Here is a 26,290-nt window from a genome sequence, read left to right as displayed (position 1 = left end):
TGAAAATAAACTGATGAGATAAGTAATTCTAAAATCACAAACACTGGTTCGCATGACAGCCGGGGGCCCCAGGTCTCTCTCACTGGCTGGGGCCCCCAAACCACCATGCGATACGTAGAGGCAAATGCGGGCGAACCCTGGCTCTCTCACTTCCAGGGACTTCACCCTCACTGCCTCTGAACTGAATGCTAACTGCAACACACACATTTGCTCACTACCAGTTCAAGCAATTTCCTACCTTTATCTGGTCAGCAGGCGCCAATTAGCCAATCAGGTGTACGGTCATGCACTCTTTGCCTGCCATACTAAATCTAGCAGGAATTGCATAAATTAGCATTCAGGTGGGAGGTTCGGTTGGATGTAATCGTTGATTACATCTTTTACTGGGACCACCGCGTGTAGGCATCTCCAACACAGTCCCCTCCCTAACCACTCACCTGTCAACCGCATTCTGGAAGCTGCAAAAAAGAAATTTAAAATCACAAACACTGGTTCGCACGACAGCCGGGGACCCCAGGTAAAAGATGTAATCAACGAATACGTCCAACCGAGCCTCCCACCTGAATGCTAATTTATGCAATTCCTGCTAGATTTAGTATGGCAGGCAAAGGGTGTATGACCGTACACCTGATTGGCTGATTGGTGCCTGCTGACCAGATAAAGGTAGGAAATTGCTTGAACTGGTAGTGAGAAAATGTGTGAGTTGCAGTTAGCATTCAGTTCAGAGGCAGTGGGGGTAAAGTCCCTGGAAGTGAGAGAGCCAGGGTTCGCCCGCATTTGCCTCTAGGTATCGCATGGTGGTTTGGGGGCCCCAGCCAGTGAGAGAGACCTGGGGCCCCTGGCTGTCGTGCGAACCAGTGTTTGTGATTTTAAATTTCTTTCTTGCAGCTTCCAGGATGCGGTTGACAGGTGAGTGGTTAGGGAGGGGACTGTGTGGGAGATGCCTACACGCGGCGGTCCCTGTAAAAGATGTAATCAACGATTACGTCCAACCGAGCCTCCCACCTGAATGCTAATTTATGCAATTCCTGCTAGATTTAGTATGGCAGGCAAAGGGTGTATGACCGTAAACCTGATTGGCTGATTGGCGCCTGCTGACCAGATAAAGGTAGGAAATTGCTTGAACTGGTAGTGAGCAAATGTGTGTGTTGGAGATAAGTAATTCTGTCTGTCCTCCTACTCCTAAAAAGGACTATTTTTTAGAAATCTCACAGTTTTATGTTACGTTTAAAAACTTTAAAAAGTAGATATTTTTTTTGTCTCTGCTCAATGACACAGTGTTTATGCCTCCCAGAGAGCTAAGATATATCTCTTCTCTGCTCTCAGAAGCCCTGTTCTCTGTTAGGAAAGTGTTTTATAGCTGACAGTGAGGGATGCTATAGGTGTGTAATTAAGACACTACTGAAGCTACAAAATCAGCAGGACACCAGGCAACTGATACGGTTTAAAAGGAAAAAATATGGTAGCTTCCATATCCCTCTCATGTCAGGTTCCCTTTAAAAAATCCCTGTAACCAAGGTCGTTGTTTATATTTTAAGGTTCTCTACAAGTATGTTTAAAAAAGCCAGAATCATCTATATAGTTTTAGGTCACATCCTAGTGCCATGTGTAATGCTGAAAGCCCCTTAAACCCTCCCTAAGTGGTTGTAAAGCTTGCCGATTGCAGAAGAAAGAGATTACAAAATGTTAATTTGTACCAGTAAAATAATAAGGCGCAGAGTACACAGCTTGCCCTTTTAACAATGTTTAGTGGGAATTAGTATTTTATAAACAGTGCAGAAAATGTACTTGTAAAAGAGTTGTCATTGGAGACCAGTAGGGAATGGACCCTACTAGTTTCGCTGTGACTTTCTGCCAATTGTTAAAAATGTGCTGTCCATATGAAATCTTATAATAAGCTGGAATGCTGGGAAAACCAATAAAGCTTTAGTGGTTTGAACTGTAATGAATGGAGTTTGGTGCTTAGCCTGTTTTTCATGACATGGTGAAATGAATCATAAAAAATAAAAAAAAAAAGCTGAACCCTAAAACTTCTGCATCTTTAACAATAGCCCAGGGAGAATTTACATCCTAATGAGTGGTAATTAACCCACCTCTGCCATTGTATATTTACGGCGATTTTTGCCAATTACCGTGATGTGTTCAGTAATGATTGGCACTGAGCATATGCCGGTTTCGGAAGTCTTTGCAGTTTGATAGCATGAGAAGCTGGGCTACGCATAGGGAAAGGACTAAGCTCAGGTAATAGTGTTACTGAGGTGTGACAGCTCAAGTAATCTCTGCGTGTTGTTCTTAACTACTTCATTGGAGCCCACAGGACATGTAAGTCACGAAAAAGACGCCCAAAGCGCTGGAAGGAAGTTTACATAAGGCACTGCTGGTTTTTGGAACATGTGCACCTAAGCGTGCATCTGAAGCTTGATGTGAGGTTGTCACTGAAGAGATGTTGTCCCAGAGATCCTTGCAAGACATGCAACATCTTTTATATCTGCTTAGAAAAAGAACTCTAAGGCCTGGGTGCACACCAAAAAACACTAGCAGATCCGCAAAATGCTAGCAGATTTTGAAACGCTTTTTGTTATTTTTCTGTAGCATTTCAGCTAGCATTTTGCGGTTCTGGGAAGCGTTTTTGGTGTAGTAGATTTCATGTATTGTCACAGTAAAGCTGTTGCTGAACAGCTACTGTAACAAAAACCACCTGGCAAACCGCTCTGAAGTGCCGTTTTTCAGAGCGGTTTGCGTTTTTCCTATACTTAACATTGAGGCAGAAACGCCTCCGCAATCCAAAATCTGCAGCAGCCCAGGAATATGCGTTTCTGCAAAACGCCTCCCGCTCTGGTGTGCACCAGCCCATTGAAATACATTACCCTGGCGGATCCGCACCCGCAAGCAGATCGCAAACCGCAGCGGAAACGCTCTGGTGTGCACTAGGCCTTACTGCTAGAATCAGGGCCATTTCTGACCTATGTGGTGTCCAAGACAAGGCCACTGAAGTGATTTTTAAAGGGGCACTATGGCGAAAAACTGTAAAATTTTAAATTTGTGCAAACATATACAACTAAGAAGTACATTTTTTCCAAAGTAAAATGAGTCATAAATTACTTTTCTCCTATGTTGCTGTCACTTACAGTAGCCAGGTAGTAGAACTCTGACAGAAGTGACAGGTTTTGGACTAGCCCATCTCTTTATAGGGGATTCTCAGGGATATATTTATTTTCAAAAGCACTTAGTGAATGGCAGTTGCTCTGTCCAACTACCAAAAAACGGTGTATGGAGCAGGGACGCTGGCCGGCATCATTGTTTAAATCCTTTTCCAGGAATATCTTTATAAAGAATTAAAGCCTTGCCGAGAATCCCATATGAAGAGATGGACTAGTCCAAAACCTGTCACTTCTGCCAGATTTCTACTGCCTACTGTAAGTGACAGCAACATAGGAGAAAAGTAATTTATGGCTCATTTTACGCTGGAAAAAATTTACTTCTTATTTGTATATGTTTGCACATATTTAAAATTTTACAGTTTTTTGCTGTAGTGCCCCTTTCAAATAAAAAAACAGATATTTACCTAAGAAGGAGGAAGGCTCTGGGTCCCTTAAAGCCTTCCCTATCCTCTCCTGGTCTTTTTGTTCCATCGCTTTAACCTCCGATGGATTGAAAACGCGCTCTCTTAAGCCGCGGGAGGCTTTGGAAGTATTCGGGAGCCCGAGTTCTCCCGAAAATAGGCGGCCCTATACTGCGTATGCAGAGCCGGATTAAGGCTAAATGGGGCCCTAAGCAAAGTAACTGATTTGGGCCCCCCATCATGTCGTAATAGAATCAGAAGATGCAGCTGCACAACAACATGCCTCACACACCGGGGCAGCCAAGCTACTGGTTGCTATGGGCAACAGCCCGCTTTCCTATGTGGGTGCACAATGCAGGGAATAGCAGCTGCAAAATGCAGAGTGAGAGATGAATGGCTGGGACATTTGCACTCAGGGGCTGGGGCACCCCTGTGAAGAGGGCACCAGATATCACAGCAGCAGCACTTTCCCCCTGCATCTCCAGCCTGGCAATAGCAGTAAGTTCTGGACACCGCCAAACCGGAAGCCGTTCCCCAGACAAATTTACATAACCACCCTCACCACCGAACAACCAATTTCCTCCCAAACTAGACAGCCACCATGCAGCCTCCATCCCAGTGAATATGATAGTCCAGCAGAGAAGGCAGCCACAGCGGGGGAGAATGACAGCACCAGATGACTCACATTCACCTATTGCGATCCAAGCAATAGAGGTCCCGTCATCCGGAGCCCATCTGTCTCTAGAGGGCTGCCGCTCTGTTACTACTACTATTACTACTTCCTACTTCCTGTCTGATCTGAAAATCAGGAAGTTCAGAGCGAGCGGCTGCACTGTAGAAGAGACAGATGGGTTTCAGATGACGGGATCTCTATCGCTTGGATCATGGATAGGTGAGTGAGCGTTTGCCATCTGCTGCTATCATTCTTGCTGCAGCTGTGGTTCTCTGTGGGAAGGGAGGGAGGGGTGGGCAGCGGCAGAGCGCACAGTAGCAGGAGGGGGACCTAGGAGGAGAGCCTGGCTCTGAAGACAATCAGCAGCGCACGGCATCATTTGACAAGACAAGACAGGACAAATAACATTTATATCGCGCTTTTCTCCTGGCGGACTCAAAGCGCCAGAGCTGCAGCCACTAGGACGCACCCTATAGGCAGTAGCAGTGTTAGAGAGATTTGTGTAAGGTCTCCTACTGAATAGGTGCTGGCTTACTGAACAGGCAGAGCCGAGATTCGAACCCTGGTCTCCTGTGTCAGAGGCAGAGCCCTTAAAGGGACTCCGAGCAGTGCCTGTGGGTATTTAAAGCCTTTAAGCATACCCACAACTAATGAATTACATCCTCACACCTACCAGCATGATGTTTGTAATTATATCCCCCGGGGTTCCTTATATTTCATTGCATTGGGCTGAATCGAGCTGCCGACTTTGGAGAAAAGTCGTCCTGTGTATTACAATGTAACTATGGAAAGATGCATATAATTTTGAAGCTCTCTATCTCCTCTTTCCAATGATAGATAAACTGCCACCCTACGCCTTTTAGTTTTTGCTATTTTCGCGATCAAAATTGCCGTGGCTGCGATTTCGTTTGCAAAAATAGCAAAAGCTAAAAGGCGTAGGGTGGCATCATTATCATTGGAAAGAGGAGAAAGAGAGCTTTAAAATGATATGCATCTTTCCATAGTTACTGCACTGCTCAGAGTCCCTTTAACCATTATACCATCCAGCCACCGCTGACAGGATGGCGTGGGCTGATTTATGTGCTGATGGGGCCCCTTTGACTCTGAATGGGTCCCCTAGCGACTGCTTTTGTTGCCTGGTTGGTAATCCGGCCCTGTGCGTATGCGCCACTGCGCTCACTCATGCACAATGCGGAGTTGCCCATCTTCTGGAGCATCCAGGCTCTTGAAGATTTCCAAAAGCCTCCCGTGCCAGATGAGAGCAGTTTTTAACCCGTTGGAGGTTACAGTGCTGGAACAAGGAGACCAGGAGATGAACAGGGAAGCTCTATATGACCCAGAGCCTTCCCTCTCCTTAGGTAAGTATCTGGTTGTTTTATTTAAAAATCACTTCAGGCTCACTTTCAAGAGAAACTGTAGTAAAAATAACATAATGAATACAATTGCTTATTTTTTACAATACTCATTTATAAATTATTTTGTCAGTGTTTTTCCTTGTAAAATCTTTCCTCTGCCTGATTTACATTCTAAAATGTATTACAGGTGGCCACAGCTTTAGTCCTGCCAGGTGATCTGTACAGAATTGCACAGAGGGAAATATTCCTTGCTTGGCAGTTGGAAACAGACGTTATTTCCCACAATGCAACAATAGAGATGGCCCGAACGGTTCCCGACAAACTTCGGTGGTTCGCGTTTGCAGAGAACTGTGAACTTTTCCGGAAGTTCGGTTTGCCCCCATAGTGAATCATGAGCGTCAACTTTGACCCTCTACATCACAGTCAGCAGGCACATTGTAGCCAATCAGGCTACACTCCCTCCTGGAGCCCCACCCCCCTTAAAAAAGGCAGGCAGCATCAGGCATTGGACTCACTCGTGTGCCTGCAGTAATTAGAGAAGGGAGAGCTGCTATGCAGAGACCTATAGGGAAAGCTTAGTTAGGATTTTGTAGGCTTCTTAGCTTGCTCCTTCCTGATTCTTATTGCTAAAAAAGCACCCCTGAACAGCTCTTTTGAGAGCTAATCTTGTTCTTGTGATCTATTTTTTTTTTTTTTTGTGGCCCACTTGCATTATATACAGCCCTGTCAGTCAGCCGCAGCTGGCCTTTGGCCCCTTGGTGGTATAATTATTACTACTGTGCCAGGTGCACATTGTAATACCCATCACTGCATATACCTACCTGTTGTTCACAGTGCACCCACCTACCTACGTGAGCGCACGCAGTGTAACTGTGCCTGTCTGGTACCTGTCTGTGTGTGACAGGTGCACATTATAATACCCATCACTGTATATACCTACTACCTGTTGTTCCCTTCAGTGCATCCACCTACCTACGTGAGCGCATGCAGTGTCACTGTGCCTGTCCGGTACCTGTCTGTGTGTGACAGGTGCACATTGCAATACCCATCACTGCATATACCTACCTGTTCTTCACTTCAATGCACCCACCTACCTACGTGAGCGCACGCAGTGTCACTGTGCCTATCCGGTACCTGTCTGTGTGTGACAGGTGCACATTTGTAATACCAGTCATTGCATATTTGTTCACAGTACCTGTGTGACCGCACGCTGTGTAATATACCACTCCGAGCATACCTGTTAACTGCACCTGTGTGACAGCTGCACATTGTATTGTAATACCTGTCACTGCATACCTTTCACTGCATCTGTGACTGCACATTGTATTATACCTGGCAGTCAGTGCATACCTTTCACTTGAATGGATGGCAGACTTGCCCTCCATAACAGATTCTCGTTAAAGGATTTAGAATTGATTAGTCTCATATACAGCAGGGCCTCGAAAGTCCTCCTGTAATGTTATTTTTTGTCACTACCTCGGGACTTGCATGCCGTGCCTGCTGCCTTCCTTGGATGTGTGGTGGTAGCCGTTTCTCAGGCTCCAACTCCGGACCGTAATCGAACCCTGACTCCCCGGCCGTACGCTTTCTTTAACAATGGTAGAGAAAGAACCATCGACAGTATGAGCAACGATGGACTACTAGGTGCGCAAGCTTCACCTGTGGCCAGAGCTGTCACAATTTGCCATCTAACTTCTGTCTTGCCCTGCCTCAAGCGTCCTGTCAGAAAGGACTCTCAGCGCAGCTGGAGGCATTGTCACTGAGAAGAGAAGTTGCCTAAGTCACAAAAGTGTTCAGTACCTCACCTTTATCAAAATGAATGAGACATGGATCCCGGAGGGCTACTGCCCGCCCAAAGACTAAGTCAGTCCCCACACACAGCATCTCTGCCTGCATGCCGTGTGACTGCCTGCCTCGAGACTAAGTCACTTCCCACACAGCACCTCTGCCCGCAGACCGCTTAACTACCCTCTCCGCCACCACCAATAGGGTCCAGGACTCCACGTGGATTCTGCTAGCAGCGGCCGCTATACTACTTTTTCTGGTGCGTGTACATGCCTGCCTAATTTTTCTGGCTGCACTGCAGCTGCAACAACAAAACAAAAGGCATGTACATGTGCTAATTCCCCTTCGTGATCATTACCTTGCCACGGTGAAGGGGCTTGCGTATCACAATGAAACAATGACAGACGGCTATATGAGTGTCTCGGGTGGGGGGGCACACCCAAGATAGTAAGGTCGTTGCTTCATTGTGGACAGCCCAAATTTGATCAGCTGGAAAGTCACTGTTGTTCTATCATTGATCTACCACAGCCCGGCGACCATATGGACTAGAAAACCGCCACGGCCTGCACTCTCGCCATGGTGCGCACCAGTCCAGCAGGGTCGTCACAACACAAACAGCTGTTTGCGGTGCGTTACACAGTGAATTTGGTGTGTCAGTGTGAAGCAGTACTCTAATTACACTCCCTAATTGATGTATACACATGCAGGATGTTTTAAAGCACTTTAGGCCTGCAATTTAGCATTTAATGTGATTTCTGTCCTTAAAACGCTGCTTTACGCCAAATCCAGATTTTTCCCAGGGACTTTTGGCATCTATCCCACTCATCCATGCAAAAACTCAGATGTTAGACCCCTTGAAAAATCTTTTCCATCACTTTTGTGGGCAGCATAAGTGTTTCTAGTTTTCAAAGTTCGCCTCCCCAATGAAGTCTATTGCAGTTCGCGGAAGTTCGCGTGAACCAAACTTTTGCGGAAGCTCCCGTTCGCGGTTTGCGAATCGAAAATCGAAGGTTCGGGCCATCTCTATGCAACAAGTTTCACAGCCAGCAAACTGTTAGGAACATGGTCATGACATCACATTGTGGGAGGGGTTTCACCACATTATCAGCCATTCAGACCCTCCCCCCCCTCTCCCCTCCGATGATCTAATTGGAAAGAAGGTAATGATTTTTCAAGGGAAAGGGGGTATCAGCCACTGATTGGAATAAAGTTCAATCCTGGGTTAAGTTCCTCTTTAACCACTTGAGGACCCACCCTTTACCCCCCCTTAAGGACCAGCGCTGTTTTAGGTGATCTGTGCTGGGTGGGCTGTGCAGCCCCCAGCACAGATCAAAGGGCACTCAGAGCGATCAGATCGCCCCCCTTTTTTCCCCACTAGGGGGATGATGTGCAGGGGGGGTCTGATCGCTCCTCCTGGCTGGCATTTTGCGGGGGGGGCACCTCAAAGCCCCCCTCCGCGGCGAAATCCTCCCCCTCCCTCTCCTACCTGCTCCCCCGGGAGATCTGGGCTGCACAGGACGCTATCCGTCCTGTGCAGCCAGTGACAGGACGTCCCCTGTCACATGGAGGCGATCCCCGGCCGCTGATTGGCCGGGGATCGCCGATCTGCCTTACGGCGCTGCTGCGCAGCAGCGCCGTACAAATGTAAACAAAGCGGATTATTTCCGCTTGTGTTTACATCTAGCCTGCGAGCCGCCATCGGCGGCCCGCAGGCTATTCACGGAGCCCCCCGCCGTGAATTGACAGGAAGCAGCCGCTCGTACGAGCGGCTGCTTCCTGATTAATTAGGCTGCAGCTGGCGACGCAGTACTGCGTCGCTGGTCCTGCAGCTGCCACTTTGCCGACGCACGTTATGAGTGTGCGGTCGGCAAGTGGTTAAATCCACCTCTCCACATGCATACACTCAATGGAGAGAAGGGAGCCTGCTGCGAAACAACAATAGCATCAGCGAAAGATTACACTACAGTATAAGGGAGTGGTTCTCAAACTTTTTGGAATGATGGCGCCTTAATGGCTTTGAATTTTTTCAAGGCACCCACTGGGCAAAAACAACTACTGATAAGATCTTTATTAGGAAGCATCCCCCTCCCCCAGTAGCTGGTGATGTTTATTAGGCCACATTCTCCCTTCAAGTAGTCCGTGACCCCCAACAGGCAGAATGCTCCCTTCAAGTGGTTACTGACCCACCCATTGTATATCTATGTGTGTTTGCATTACCTGATGGGGGTCCCATAAACTGATGGTGATCCTATAATGCTGCAATACTTTAAATGGAATATACTGTGCGGTGCCCTGCAGACTGAGTGAAACATGATTTTATTAATACAGACAGTGCATGAGAGGGTGCCCCCAGCCCTTTGCCTGGGACTGTCTATGCCTAGATACAGCCCTCCTGCAGAATACCTTGGAAAGCTGGAATACATTACAGGAACACAGTAATGTACTGTGCTGTGCACTGCAGACGACCTAAAACAGAAATTCATTAGTGTACAGGATGCAGTATCAAGCCCTGTATACTAGAAGATGCTCCAGACTATTGCTTGGTCTGTCTGTTCCCAGATACAACCATGGCTAGATTTCATAATAAGAATTACTTCTTACTGACCAGGTAAGTTCATGTGTATGGCTTATTTTGCGTACGTTAAAAAGGGGCGCTGGAAAAAAAAGGGCGCGGGGTTTTAAACGATAAACATGGATAACATTTAAAAATATAATGTACTATATTTCGTTTAAAAATAATGTTTTATAAAGTTATAAATCATTAAATAATGTTCATGAAATCGGCAATTGTGAAAACGTTAATCTTCCGTTTAAAAAGTGAAACGTATAATAACATTTAAAAAAAAATTAGTAGGTAACCCTCCCTGTACCTACCCCTAACCCCTAGACCCCCGTATTGGTGCCTAAACCTAAGAACCCCCTGGTGGTGCCTAAACCTAAGACCCCCTGGTGGTGCCTAAACCTAAGACCCCCCTGGTGGTGCCTAAACCTAAGACCCCCCTGGTGGTGCCTAAACCTAAGACCTCCCTGGTGGTGCCTAAACCTAAGACCCCCCTGGTGGTGCCTAAACCTAAGACCCCCCTGGTGGTGCCTAAACCTAAGACCCCCCTGGTGGTGCCTAAACCTAAGACCCCCCTGTGATAAGCATTAATAAAGTTTCAAAAAAATATTGTGCGGTTTTTCGTTTAAAAATAATTGTACTGTTTTTTGTTTAAAAATAATATTAAAAAATGTATAAATCATTAAATAATGTGTAATCATGAGAAGCAGTTATAAAACATTAAAAGTCTCCGGGCGCCGCTTTTAAAACGTTATTTTTCTCCGGCGCCCTTTTTTCCTGTTGGGCGCCCATTAAACGATATTTATTATAGGAGTGAATGGCAGCGCCCGATTTGTCCACTAGTCTCCTGCGCCCTTTTTTACTGTTACCCTTATTTTACTCTTTGTCACTGGTGGTTGGAGATTTGCTCTGTGAGGGACATGAATGTCCAATAAACACAAAACAGTGACCAATGGCAGCGCACATATTCATATCCCTTTAAATTCCCCTTAAAGCAGAGCAGGGGCTGACAACAAATAATGGTAGATCTCCACTTTGAAGCTGAGGCAAATTATGGTCATGGATCTACACACATCAGAAATTAGGAATAATCAGGGATGAGCAGAAACTACGCCAGTGCGAATTTACGCATCGTAGTTTGCATCTACGCATCGTAGGTGAAGTTTCAAAACAACACTTATGAATTTACACGTAGTGAAGTACCGCTACGTGTAGCTTACGCCCACTATGCGTAGTAAACATGTGTATTGCGTAGTGAACTACGAATGCATTACTCGCATGTCGCATCTAATTTTCCGATTGCAAATTTACGCATTGGAAAGGGGAATGTACGCATAGAAGAGTTCCCGGTATAAGAATTTTAAAGGAATTAATGTGTAAAATTTTCTGCATACTGGCATAAACATTCACATACACTATGCTTCGCATTGCACGTAATTGCGTATTTTAACGCATAGTCTACAAAATGCATACAAAGCGAATATTTGATTTCAAAGCCGTAGTTTGGCGAAGCGTAATTGCGTAAAACTATGCGTAGTTCCAACGTAGCGAAGTTGGCTGACTACGATCATCCCTGGGAATAATTGGTAAAGGTTTCATTTAATACACCAATTCCAGTTTAAACCAAATCATGACATCAGTACTAGAAATTAAAAATTGATTAATAAAAGTATAGGTAATGCAAAGTTACAGAAAATCTGTGGAGGTTTGCATGAGAGTAAACTGGAGGCAAGGTTGTACACTATACAGCCTCCTTAACAGTGCAGGTCCTGCCATGAACCAGGTTGTACTGAACTCCACAGTTTTGCTGGTCTTCCTGGTTCAGAAGCATAGCCCACTACCATCCTTACCTTGCCTCCGCCTGATCGGGGCCCAACCCACTTCACACTTGGCATCATCTTGCTTCTATCCTAATACTAAGGTAAGGCAGATATTAAGCACAGGGAACAAACTCATCTTGTTATAGGGGAACAAATACTTATTTTACTTATTAAAATGCACATCAAGCTTTGACTTTAGGGGACTGGGCTACAGAGCCTTCTTTTGTTGTTCTTCTGTCTCTCAAAGCTACAATAATATCATTACAATTATAGACTGGTCATTTCTTGGTCATTTTTTGGCTCAAGAAACCCTCCCTCAACCCCTCACTCCCCTCCAACTACCGCCCTATCTCCCTCCTCTCCTTTGCCTCAAAACTCCTTGAGCGTCTGGTTCACAAATGCGTGACCCAGTACCTCACTGCTAGACTCACTGAAATCTGGATTTCGGCCTACCCACTCAACCGAAACTGCTCTCACCAAAGTGGTCATTGACCTTGTCTTAGCTAAAGCTCAAGGTAAATACACCATTCTCCTCCTCTTTGACCTTTCAGCAGCTTTTTGACACAGTAGATCATCCCCTACTCCTCCAGTCCATGGGCATTCATGACCTTGCCCTGACCTGGCTTTCATCCTACCTCTCCAACCTCTCCTTTATGACCTCCTTCCTTCAGTCCTCATCCACCCCCAACCACCTCTCGGTGGGAGTCCCCCAAAGCTCGGTCCTTGGAACCCTACTGTTCTCCCTATACACACTATCCATTGGCAAGGTTATCTCCTGGGTTTTAACTATCATCTGTATGCAGATGACACCCAGATCTACCTCCACACCCCTGACATATCCACCGCCACTACCATGGACAAGGTCTCCTCCTGCCATCTTCTCCTGGATGTCCACTAGGTTCCTGAAACTAAATCTGGAAAAACAGAATTTATGATCTTCCCACCCCGGCCATCCCTGAACCTCCCAGATGTGTATGTCACTGTTAACCACACTACCATTCGCCCTACCTCTCAAGCCTGCTGTCTGGGTGTCACCCTGGACTCCGCACTCTCCTTCACTCCTCACATCCAAAACCTCACAAAGTTCTGCAACTTCCACCTTCGTAACATCTGCAAGATCCGCCCTTTCCTGACCTCTGCCACCACCAAACTCCTCATCTATGTCCTCATAATTTCCCGCCTTGACTACTGCAATGCCCTTCTGTCTGGTCTCCCTATGACCCGAATAGCCCCGCTGCAGTCCATCATGAATGCGGCAGCCAGAATTATCCACTCCTCCCATCGCTCCACCAGGGCGGCTCCCCTCCGTGAATCGCTCCACTGGCTTCCTATCCAGTCCAGAATCAGATTCAAGATACTGTGTCTGACCTACAAATCTGTCCACAAAACCTGTCCAACCTACATTTCCGATCTTACTCAGAGGTACACACCTAGCCGCTCACTCCGCTCCTCCAATGAACCTCGCCTGACCGCCCTTCGCATCACCCAGTCCCATGCAAGCCTCCAGGACTTCTCAAGAGCTGCTCCAACACTATGGAACTCCCTACCTCCACCTATTAGGGCAGCCCCCTCCTTCAACATCTTCAAGAAGGCCCTCAAAACTCACCTTTCACTCTGGCCTACTACAAGTGCTCTAAACCCACAGCTGAACTCTGGTCCCCTACTTTTCGTGTCCTTACCTCTCCCTCTAGATTATAATCCTTTGGGCAAGGTCCTCCTCCTTTCCTTTTGTGTCCTACCTGATCATGCACCTCCATTACTGTGCACCCATGCTATGCATCTGAGTGAACCTAACTTGCCTAATCTCCATGCTTCCATCCAGTGACTAAGCATTACCTTGTACTCATACTGTGCTGCGTGATCTGGTTTTCCTTGTATTCCTGTGTTGTCTTTATGCTGTATGTCACCCCTAAATATTGTCTGTAACCTAAACTAATGCCCAGCGCTGCATAATATGTTGGTGCTTTATAAATATAATAAATAAATAAATAAATAAATAAAAGGGCAAACGAGCAAACACAGCAGTGGATTAAATATTTTTCCCCCTCACTGTATAAGAAACTGAACTTAAGATGAAGGCTTTCTCTAACTTTGTCTACACAGAAGATACATACAGATACAGTACAAATTCAGGAGCCCATAGCAAAACTATGATGGGGCCCCAAGCCTGCCCAAAGGATTAAACTCAGGTATCCCCATCTTTGCCATCTCCTATGCTAATGAGCAGAGATGGTATTTCTCATGCAGAGACCGGTAGACACTCAGTTCCTAACTCCATACCATAACTTCACCAGTCCCCACACATCCTGCACCTCCTCCAGTATTCTATTTAAAGGGACTCCGAGCAGTGCAGAAACTATGGAAAGATGCATATCATTTTAAAGCTCTCTTTCTCCTCTTTTCAATGATATATAAACCGCCGCCATACGCCTTTTAGTTTTCGCTATTTTTGCGATTGAAATTGCCGCGGCCGCGATTTCAATCGCGAAAATAAAGAAAACTAATAGGCGTAGAGTGACGATTTAGGTATCGCCAGAAAGAGGAGAAAGAGAGCTTTAAAATGATATCCATCTTTCCATAGTTACTTGTATTACACAGGACGACACTTTCCCCAGTGTCAGCAGCTCCATTCAGCAGAAAAAGTCGGCCTGTGTAATACGATATAACTACGGAAAAATGGATATCATTTTAAAGCTCTCTTTATCCTCTTTCTGGCGACACCTAAATCGTTGCCCTACGCCTTTTAGTTTTCTTTATTTTCGCAATTGAAATTGCGGCCGCGGCAATTTCAATCGCGAAAATAGCGAAAACTAAAAGGCGTAGGGCGGTGGTTTACATATCATTGGAAAGAGGAGAAAGAGAGCTTTAAAATGATATGCATCTTTCCATAGTTTCTGCACTGCTCGGAGTCCCTTTAAGTGCACGTGTTTAGTGATCACAGACTAGAGTATAACAGAAATATAAAAGGGACAGTTAAGGAAAACTAGGCCCCAACCTTCTCCTGGCCTCAATAACAACTGCAACCAGTGCTTTGGCATCTGCTTCACCCCTGCTCATACAGGAATAAGGATTTGAGAGCAGACCCCAGCCTATTTGTACAGTGTTTTGCGAACGGCAATTACAGGGTTCAGTTAAAAAGATGTCAAATCATAAGAACGTTGGAGCCTGGCCGCCTCAAAAGCTGTATTGTCCCATTTCAGTGTCCGGAGTTTCACTTTAATTTTGGGAGCATGAGTTTCAGCCAGCACGGTTTACTGACTATTTACAAGAAAAAAGGAACAGAAAGCTAATGCAGTTTAATAAACTTTTGTCAACATCTACAGCCCCTGGTTTGCAAGGAATGTGTTGGGAACTAACAGAAACATCTGTTATTACTTAACACTAACATATATAATGCTGTTAATTGCTGAGCCATCTTGTTTTTTCTTTCTGCGCCGTACTAGGGTTAACATCGCTCTGTATCCGTGGTTTCTGGCCCAGCGCCATCTGAAACACAAGAATACTGTGAAACTCCTACCGGCTTTGCTATATTTTAAAGTGGCGATAATGGAAATATAGATATACTTATTCATCATCATCATCCTTCACTCTTAGTGGCAGCTCGAAACCTTAAATATTTGTTTTCTTAAAAATAAAGTTTACATATTTTGTGCCGTCATCCGGTTGAAATAGTTTAAATAGAGGATGCTATGTACACTTCTCCATAAAAAATAATAGCTATAACATATGACATACTTATGTAAACTATGGTTTAGATTCCTAAATGAACTGATCATGGAATTTTCTGCTTTAAAATTAAAATCTGGGCATCATTTACTTAAAAGTACACTTTACATTTCTCCTTTCTGTACGCTGCTATATGCATCAGATGGATTGCAGTAAGTGTAGCTATTGGGTTTGCAGTCACTGTAAAGTTGCCCCTATATCAGACGAAGTATGGGCAGATCGACCAAGAGACAGATCTTTCTCTGATCGAATCTAATTAGAGAGAGATCTGTCAGTTGCCCGTACACTGCAGGCTGATTCCTGATCGATTTCAGCATGAAATTCACACCCGATCGAGTATGTTGACCCTACATCTTGCAGCATGTTTGATCGATACATGCCACCAATATCGTCCTGAAATTGGTCGCATTTTCGATCAGGCATGCTATTGGCGGCACTGATTTTCATCCGATTATAAGAATCGAATTGGATGGTCGATTGGCTGCCAAGTCATCTGATGTATGGCCACCTTAAAGGAGAGGTCCAAGCTAAAAGAAAAATCAAAATCCACTTACCTGGGGCTTCCTCTAGAGTCTAGCCTCTGACAGGCGTCCTGTGCCCTCGCCACGGCTCCGGTGGCTCCCGGTGTCCTCCGCTGCAGAAGCCGACCTCGCCATGTCGGTTTCCAGGCCGGCTTCTCCTGCGCTCACGTGGTCTAGCCGATGTCATCAGGTCTGTACTGCGCAGGCACAGTAGTTCTGTGCCTGCACAGTACATTCTTGATGATGTCGGCGAGACCATGTGACCCACGCCGTGGAGCGCAGGAGAAGCCGACCCGGAAGCCGATCTGGCGAGGTCAGCTTCTGCAGCAAAGGACACCAGGAGCCACCAGAGCTGCGGCAAGGGCACAGGTCGGCTGCCAGGGCTGGAGGAAGCCCCAGGTAAGTGGATTTTGATTTTTCTTTTAGCCTGGATGTATCCTTTAAGTGTTGTATAGGTGAGTCTGCTCCATCCCACCACTAGAGGTCAATCTTCTTTGTGCAGGAAACAGGCTTTTTATTATGCTGAATAAGCAGCCCTTCTCCAGTACACCAAACAGTAACCTCTGCTGGCAATTAGGAGCTGAACTGGCCTGGTCAAAACTGGCATTGATCTGCTGGCTTACATTGTTGTAATTCCCACATCACCTTTAACTGCGCACACCAATCATCTCTAAGAACACTTATACAATGTATACTCAAAATAAAGCCTACCTTGATAAGTCAACCACCTATTAAGTTGGAGAAAGACTAGAGTATAAGTTGACAAAAGATACACGCATAGCTATGACCCTGTTCTCCTCGCAAACACTGTATAATTATGTCTATGCAATGCATAAACATGTATTGCCATGTACCCCTACCAGTATTTTCATGACCCCCACCAAATTTAACTACCATAAGTCCGACTCCCTCCACAAATATCGCCATGTCCACATACAAGTGTTGCTATATCCCCTAAGTTCCCTATAATAGTATAGTCATGTCCCTCCACAAGTATAATCATATAGACCCCTAAGGGCTGCAATGTCCTTCTTCCTACGTGTATAATTGTGCAATCTTGAGTATGGATCAAGCTCCTCTTTCCCTACTTTAAAAAAGGAACTGTAGTGAAAACTATGTGATTAATCAAATTGCTTATTTTTTACTATATTTATGTATACATTATTTAGTCAGTGTTTGCCCATTCTAAAATCTTTGCTCACCCTGATTTACATTCCTAAATTTATCACAGTTGGCGACACTTACAGTAAGTCCTGTCAGGTGCAGCTCTGCCTAATGTTTGTTTCTAAAAATTCTGAAGCCAGTACAAAATATACCTGGTCTTGTCTTGTCTTTCTGAAATAGGAAGTGGTTGCTAAAACCAGGAAAATGACCATAAATGTTGGTATCATGAATAGATTGTAGGAGAGGTGAGCAGCGTGTGGGAAGGTGGAGAACAGAATGCAGATGATAGGAGAGGTAAGCAGAGTGCGGGGAGGTGGAGCATAAAGTGCACATGATAGGAGAGGAGAGCAGAGTGGGTGAGGAGAGACATCCAATACATGAGAGGTGAGCAGGGTGACAGGTGAGGTGGAGCATGGAGTGCAGATAGTAGAAGGGGTGAGCAGAGTGCGGGGAGATGGAGCATAGAGTGCAGATGGTAGGAGGGGTAAGTAGAGTGTGGTGATGTGGAGCATAGAGGGCAGATGGTAGGAGGGGTGAGCAGAGTGTGGTGATGTGGAGCATAGAGGGCAGATGGTAGGAGGGGTAAGTAGAGTGTGGTGATGTGGAGCATAGAGTGCAGATGGTAGGAGGGGTAAGCATAGTGCGGGGAGGTGGAGCTTGGAGTGCAGATGGTAGGAGGGGTAAGCATAGTGCGGGGAGGTGGAGCTTGGAGTGCAGATGGTAAGAGGGGTGAGCAGAGTGCAGGGAGATGGAGCATAGAGTGTAGATGGTAGGAAGAGTGAGCAGAGTGTGGTGATGTGAAGCATAGAGGGCAGATGGTAGGAGGGGTAAGTAGAGTGTGGTGATGTGGAGCATAGAGTGCAGATGGTAGGAGGGGTAAGCATAGTGCGGGGAGGTGGAGCTTGGAGTGCAGATGGTAGGAGGGGTAAGCATAGTGCGGGGAGGTGGAGCTTGGAGTGCAGATGGTAGAAGGGGCGAGCAGAGTGCGGGGAGATGGAGCATAGAGTGCAGATGGTAGAAGGGGTGAGCAGAGTGCGGGGAGATGGAGCATAGAGTGCAGATGGTAGAAGGGGTGAGCAGAGTGTGGGGATGTGGAGCATAGAGGGCAGATGGTAGGAGGGGTGAGCAGAGTGTGGTGATGTGGAGCATAGAGTGCAGATGGTAGGAGGGGTAAGTAGAGTGTGGTGATGTGGAGCATAGAGTGCATATGGTAGGAGGGGTGAGCAGACTGTGGGGATGTGGAGCATAGAAAGCAGATGGTAAGGGGGGTGAGCAGAATGTGAAGATGTGGAGCATAGAGTGCATATAGTAGGAGGGGTAAGCATAGTGCAGGGAGATGGAGCATAGAGTTCAGATGGTAGAAGGGGTAAGCATAGTGCGGGGATGTGGAGCATAGAGTTCAGATGGTAGAAGGGGTAAGCATAGTGCGGGGAGGTGGAGCATAGAGTGCAGATGGTAAGAGGGGTGAGCAGAGTGCAGGGAGATGGAGCATAGAGTGTAGATGGTAGGAAGAGTGAGCAGAGTGTGGTGATTTGAAGCATAGAGTGCAGATGGTAGAAGGGGTGAGCAAAGTGTGGGGATGTGGAGCATAGAGTGCAGATGGTAGGAGGGGTAAGTAGAGTGTCGGGAGATGGGCTATAGAGTGCAGATGGTAGAAGGGGTGAGCAGAGTGTGGGGATGTGGAGCATAGAGTGCAGATGGTAGGAGGGGTAAACAGAGTGTGGGGATATGGAGCATAGAGTGCAGATGGTAAGAGGGGTAAGCATAGTGTGGGGAGATGGAATATAGAGTGCAGATGGTAGGAGGGGTGAGCAGAGTGCAGGGAGATGGAGCATAGAGTGCAGATGGTAGCAGGGGTAAGAAGAGTGCAGGAAGATGGAGCATAGAGTGCAGATGGTAGGAAGAGTGAGCAGAGTATGGGGATGTGGAGCATAGAGTGCAGATGGTAGGAGGGGTAAGCAGAGTGTGGGGAGATGGAGCATAGAGTGCAGATGGTAGCAGGGGTAAGCAGAGTGCAGGAAGATGGAGCATAGAGTGCAGATGGTAGGAAGAGTGAACAGAGTATGGGGATATGGAGCATAGAGTGCAGATGGTAGGAGGGGTAAGCATAGTGCGGGGAGGTGGAGCATAGAGTGCAGATGGTAGGAGGGGTGAGCAGAGTGCAGGGAGATGGAGCATAGAGTGCAGATGGTAGCAGGGATAAGCAGACTGCAGGAAGATCAAGCATAGAGTGCAGATGGTAGGAGGAGTGAGCAGAGTGTGGTGATGTGGAGCATAGAGTGCAGATGGTAGGAGGGGTAAGCAGAGTGCGGGGAGATGGAGCATAGAGTGCAGATGGTAGGAGGGGTAAACAGAGTGTGGGGATGTGGAGCATAGAGTGCTGATGGTAGGAGGGGTAAGCATAGTGCGGGGAGGTGGAACATAGAGTGCAGATGGTAGGAGGGGTGAGCAGAGTGTGGGAATGTGGAGCATAGAGTGCAGATGGTAGGAGGGGTAAGCAGAGTGTGGGGAGATGGAGCATAGAGTGCAGATGGTAGCAGGGGTAAGCAGAGTGCAGGAAGATGGAGCATAGAGTGCAGATGGTATTAAGAGTGAGCAGAGTGTGGGGATGTGGAGCATAGAGTGCAGATGGTAGCAGGGGTAAGCAGAGTGCAGGAAGATGGAGCATAGAGTGCAGATGGTAGGAAGAGTGAGCAGAGTGTGGTGATGTGGAGCATAGAGTGCAGATGGTAGAAGGGGTGAGCAGAGTATGGGGATGTGGAGCATAGAGTTCAGATGGTAGGAGGGGACAGCAGAGTGTCGGGAGATGGACCATAGAGTGCAGATGGTAGAAGGGGTGAGCAGAGTGTGGGGATGTGGAGCATAGAGTGCAGATGGTAGGAGGGGTAAGCAGAGTGTGGGGAGGTGGAGCATAGAGTGCAGATGGTAGGAGGGGTAAACAGAGTGTGGGGATGTGGAGCATAGAGTGCAGATGGTAGGAGGGGTAAGCATAGTGCGGGGAGGTGGAACATAGAGTGCAGATGGTAGGAGGGGTGAGCAGAGTGCAGGGAGATGGAGCATAGAGTGCAGATGGTAGCAGGGGTAAGCAGAGTGCAGGAAGATGGAGCATAGAGTGCAGATGGTAGGAGGAGTGAGCAGAGTGTGGTGATGTGGAGCATAGAGTGCAGATGGTAGGAGGGGTAAGCAGAGTGTGGGGATGTGGAGCATAGAGTGCAGATGGTAGGAGGGGTGAGCAGAGTGTCAGGAGATGGACCATATAGTGCAGATGGTAGAAGGGGTGAGCAGAGTGTGGGGAGGTGGAGCATAGAGTGCAGATGGTTGGAGGGATGAGCAGAGTGTGGGTATGTGAAGCATAGAGTGCAGATGATTGAAGGGGTAAGCAGAGTGCGGGGAGATGGACCATAGAGTGAAGATGGTAGGAGGGGTAAGTAGAGTGTGGGGATGGGGAGCATAAAGTGCAGATGGTAGGAGGGGTAAGCAGAGTGTGGGGAGATGGAGCATAGAGTGCAGATGGTAGGAGGGGTAAGCAGAGTGTGGTGATGTGGAGCATAGAGTACAGATGGTAGGAGGGGTAAGCAGAGTGTGGGGATGGGGAGCATAGAGTGCAGATGGTAGGAGGGGTAAGCAGAGTGTGGGGAGATGGAGCATAGAGTGCAGATGGTAGAAGGGATGAGCAGAGTGTGGGGATGTGAAGCATAGAGTGCAGATGGTAGGAAGGGTAAGCAGAGTGTGGGGATGTGAAGCATAGAGTGCAGATTGTAGGAGAGGTGAGCAGAGTGCGGGGAGATGGAGCATAGAGTGCAGATGGTAGGAGGGGTAAGCAGAGTGTGGGGAGATGGAGCATAGAGTGCAGATGGTAGAAGGGGTGAGCAGAGTGTGGGGATGTGGAGCATAGAGTGCAGATGGTAGGAGGGGTAAGCAGAATGTGGGGAGGTGGAGCATAGAGTGCAGATGGTAGGAGGGGTAAGCAGAGTGCGGGGAGATGGAGCATAGAGTGCAGATGGTAGGAGGGGTAAACAGAGTGTGGGGATGTGGAGCATAGAGTGCTGATGGTAGGAGGGGTAAGCATAGTGCGGGGAGGTGGAACATAGAGTGCAGATGGTAGGAGGGGTGAGCAGAGTGTGGGAATGTGGAGCATAGAGTGCAGATGGTAGGAGGGGTAAGCAGAGTGTGGGGAGATGGAGCATAGAGTGCAGATGGTAGCAGGGGTAAGCAGAGTGCAGGAAGATGGAGCATAGAGTGCAGATGGTATTAAGAGTGAGCAGAGTGTGGGGATGTGGAGCATAGAGTGCAGATGGTAGCAGGGGTAAGCAGAGTGCAGGAAGATGGAGCATAGAGTGCAGATGGTAGGAAGAGTGAGCAGAGTGTGGTGATGTGGAGCATAGAGTGCAGATGGTAGAAGGGGTGAGCAGAGTATGGGGATGTGGAGCATAGAGTTCAGATGGTAGGAGGGGACAGCAGAGTGTCGGGAGATGGACCATAGAGTGCAGATGGTAGAAGGGGTGAGCAGAGTGTGGGGATGTGGAGCATAGAGTGCAGATGGTAGGAGGGGTAAGCAGAGTGTGGGGAGGTGGAGCATAGAGTGCAGATGGTAGGAGGGGTAAACAGAGTGTGGGGATGTGGAGCATAGAGTGCAGATGGTAGGAGGGGTAAGCATAGTGCGGGGAGGTGGAACATAGAGTGCAGATGGTAGGAGGGGTGAGCAGAGTGCAGGGAGATGGAGCATAGAGTGCAGATGGTAGCAGGGGTAAGCAGAGTGCAGGAAGATGGAGCATAGAGTGCAGATGGTAGGAGGAGTGAGCAGAGTGTGGTGATGTGGAGCATAGAGTGCAGATGGTAGGAGGGGTAAGCAGAGTGTGGGGATGTGGAGCATAGAGTGCAGATGGTAGGAGGGGTGAGCAGAGTGTCAGGAGATGGACCATATAGTGCAGATGGTAGAAGGGGTGAGCAGAGTGTGGGGAGGTGGAGCATAGAGTGCAGATGGTTGGAGGGATGAGCAGAGTGTGGGTATGTGAAGCATAGAGTGCAGATGATTGAAGGGGTAAGCAGAGTGCGGGGAGATGGACCATAGAGTGAAGATGGTAGGAGGGGTAAGTAGAGTGTGGGGATGGGGAGCATAAAGTGCAGATGGTAGGAGGGGTAAGCAGAGTGTGGGGAGATGGAGCATAGAGTGCAGATGGTAGGAGGGGTAAGCAGAGTGTGGTGATGTGGAGCATAGAGTACAGATGGTAGGAGGGGTAAGCAGAGTGTGGGGATGGGGAGCATAGAGTGCAGATGGTAGGAGGGGTAAGCAGAGTGTGGGGAGATGGAGCATAGAGTGCAGATGGTAGAAGGGATGAGCAGAGTGTGGGGATGTGAAGCATAGAGTGCAGATGGTAGGAAGGGTAAGCAGAGTGTGGGGATGTGAAGCATAGAGTGCAGATTGTAGGAGAGGTGAGCAGAGTGCGGGGAGATGGAGCATAGAGTGCAGATGGTAGGAGGGGTAAGCAGAGTGTGGGGAGATGGAGCATAGAGTGCAGATGGTAGAAGGGGTGAGCAGAGTGTGGGGATGTGGAGCATAGAGTGCAGATGGTAGGAGGGGTAAGCAGAATGTGGGGAGGTGGAGCATAGAGTGCATATGGTAGGAGGGGTAAGTAGAGTGTGGGGAGATGGAGCATAGAGTGCAGATGGTAGGAGGGGTGAGCAGAGTGTGGGGATGTGAAGCATAGAGTGCAGATGGTAGGAAGAGTGAGCAGAGTATGGGGATGTGGAGCATAGAGTGCAGATGGTAGGAGGGGTAAGCATAGTGCGGGGAGGTGGAGCATAGAGTGCAGATGGTAGGAGGGGTGAGCAGAGTGCAGGGAGATGGAGCATAGAGTGCAGATGGTAGCAGGGGTAAGCAGACTGCAGGAAGATCAAGCATAGAGTGCAGATGGTAGGAGGAGTGAGCAGAGTGTGGTGATGTGGAGCATAGAGTGCAGATGGTAGGAGGGGTAAGCAGAGTGCGGGGAGATGGAGCATAGAGTGCAGATGGTAGGAGGGGTAAACAGAGTGTGGGGATGTGGAGCATAGAGTGCAGATGGTAGGAGGGGTAAGTAGAGTGTGGGGATGGGGAGCATAGAGTGCAGATGGTAGGAGGGGTAAGCAGAGTGTGGGGAGATGGAGCATAGAGTGCAGATGGTAGAAGGGGTGAGCAGAGTGTGGGGATGTGGAGCATAGAGTGCAGATGGTAGAAGGGATAAGCAGAGTGTGGGGATGTGAAGCATAGAGTGCAGATGGTAGGAAGGGTAAGCAGAGTGTGGGGATGTGAAGCATAGAGTGCAGATTGTAGGAGAGGTGAGCAGAGTGCGGGGAGATGGAGCATAGAGTGCAGATGGTAGGAGGGGTAAGCAGAGTGTGGGGAGATGGAGCATAGAGTGCAGATGGTAGAAGGGGTGAGCAGAGTGTGGGGATGTGGAGCATAGAGTGCAGATGGTAGGAGGGGTAAGCAGAATGCGGGGAGGTGGAGCATAGAGTGCAGATGGTAGGAGGGGTAAGCAGAGTGTGGGGAGATGGAGCATAGAGTGCAGATGGTAGGAGGGGTGAGCAGAGTGTGGGGATGTGAAGCATAGAGTGCAGATGGTAGGAAGAGTGAGCAGAGTATGGGGATGTGGAGCATAGAGTGCAGATGGTAGGAGGGGTAAGCATAGTGCGGGGAGGTGGAGCATAGAGTGCAGATGGTAGGAGGGGTGAGCAGAGTGCAGGGAGATGGAGCATAGAGTGCAGATGGTAGCAGGGGTAAGCAGACTGCAGGAAGATCAAGCATAGAGTGCAGATGGTAGGAGGAGTGAGCAGAGTGTGGTGATGTGGAGCATAGAGTGCAGATGGTAGGAGGGGTAAGCAGAGTGCGGGGAGATGGAGCATAGAGTGCAGATGGTAGGAGGGGTAAACAGAGTGTGGGGATGTGGAGCATAGAGTGCAGATGGTAGGAGGGGTAAGTAGAGTGTGGGGATGGGGAGCATAGAGTGCAGATGGTAGGAGGGGTAAGCAGAGTGTGGGGAGATGGAGCATAGAGTGCAGATGGTAGAAGGGGTGAGCAGAGTGTGGGGATGTGGAGCATAGAGTGCAGATGGTAGAAGGGATAAGCAGAGTGTGGGGATGTGAAGCATAGAGTGCAGATGGTAGGAAGGGTAAGCAGAGTGTGGGGATGTGAAGCATAGAGTGCAGATTGTAGGAGAGGTGAGCAGAGTGCGGGGAGATGGAGCATAGAGTGCAGATGGTAGGAGGGGTAAGCAGAGTGTGGGGAGATGGAGCATAGAGTGCAGATGGTAGAAGGGGTGAGCAGAGTGTGGGGATGTGGAGCATAGAGTGCAGATGGTAGGAGGGGTAAGCAGAATGCGGGGAGGTGGAGCATAGAGTGCAGATGGTAGGAGGGGTAAGCAGAGTGTGGGGAGATGGAGCATAGAGTGCAGATGGTAGGAGGGGTGAGCAGAGTGTGGGGATGTGAAGCATAGGGTGCAGATGGTAGGAGGGGTGAGCAAAGTGTGGGGATGTGGAGCATAGAGTGCAGATGGTAGGAGGGGTAAGAAGAGTGTGGGGAGGTGGAGCATAGAGTGCAGATGGTAGGAGGGGTAAGCATAGTGCAGGGAGGTGGAACATAGAGTGCAGATGGTAGGAGAGGTGAGCAGAGTGTGGGAAGGCGAAGCATAGAGTGCAGTCGGTAAGAGAGGAGAGCAGAGTGGGAGAGGAGGATCATACAATGCATAAGAGGTGAGCAGGGTGGCAGGTGGGGTGAACACATAGTGCAGATAGTGGGGGGGGGGGGGTAAGCAGAGTGCGGGGAGGTGGAGCAAAGAGTGCAGATGGTAGGAGGGGTAAGCATAGTGCGGGGATGTGGAGCATAGAGTGCAGATGGTAGGATGGGTAAGCATAGTGCGGGGAGATGGAGCATAGAGTGCAGATGGTAGGAGGGGTGAGCAGAGTGTGGGGATGTGGAGCATAGAGTGCAGATGGTAGGAGGGGTAAGCATAGTGCGGGGAGGTGGAGCATAGAGTGCAGATGGTAGGAGAGGTAAGCAGAGTGTGGGGAGGTGGAGCATAGAGTGCAGACGGTAAGAGAGGAGAGCAGAGTGGGAGAGGAGGAACATACAATGCATTAGAGGTGAGCAGGGTGGCAGGTAGGGTGGAGCATAGAGTGCAGATGGTAGGAGAGATGAGCAGAGTGGGGGGAGGAAGAGCATGCAGTACATGAGAAGTGAGCATGCAGTGAGAATAAGCACACAATGGAGGCCGTATGCCAAGAGATGGTGTTGTCAAGTGTCGGGTGAAATTTTCTTTCTCTTGAGACAACCTTTTTTTTGGATTGTGTTTCCACTGATTTCCTCCTAACACTACTCTTGGTATACCAATGAGGGTATTTATAAGAGCTCTATACAAAAGCTCAAATCAGGGAGCTTCCTTTCCTTCTACTCAGATCACTTATCTCACAAGTCCTTCCACTGCCTCCACTATAAAGAATAGTCTTCAGCCTAACCACCTTTCCAGATGATTCTCCAGCATCTAAATTTATATTTTGGATCCTATGACAGGTACTCTATAAAGCAGCAAATGTCAATTCTGCCTCAAAGAATCAACACTTTCCAGACAAGATCTTCACATGGAAATGCCATCATGCACTCACTGCAGCAACTGGCAGCTGGGTTTGTAGCCGACCAATGTTGGTAAAGCAAAATTAGACAATGCAATAGATTCACCTCACTATTCTGTAAATTTTCCACTAAACATTATTACTTTTCATGAGCAGAGCGCTCCCTAGCATGAACTTCTCATCTTAGTCTTCCCAGAATTATTCTCCAATGGGTGGTCTTGTGTGTCATCAGTGTCGTTCTCGGAGTTATGTTTTGATCTTTACATTGAAACTGAAGCGAACGTCTACAAAGTCTGTTCAGCTCCTCTGGGCGTGCCTGCATGCTTTCACCCCCTCGCTGTAGGTATTATGGATCAGTGTGAGAGAGGTATTGCTATGCTCCATTGGGAAGCAGGATAACATTAGGCTAAGTCATGTTATTGCTACTGGATTAAACAGTTGTGCAGGAAGCACTTCACAGCGACGGTAATTGATAAAAGGTGTGTTCATAATTATAACCACAGAAATTCCATATGTGGTA

This window comes from Hyperolius riggenbachi, chromosome 4 (genome assembly GCF_040937935.1).
Source record: "Hyperolius riggenbachi isolate aHypRig1 chromosome 4, aHypRig1.pri, whole genome shotgun sequence".
Taxonomy (NCBI): Eukaryota; Metazoa; Chordata; class Amphibia; order Anura; family Hyperoliidae; genus Hyperolius; species Hyperolius riggenbachi.
Note: the sequence above shows the minus strand (reverse complement) of the source record.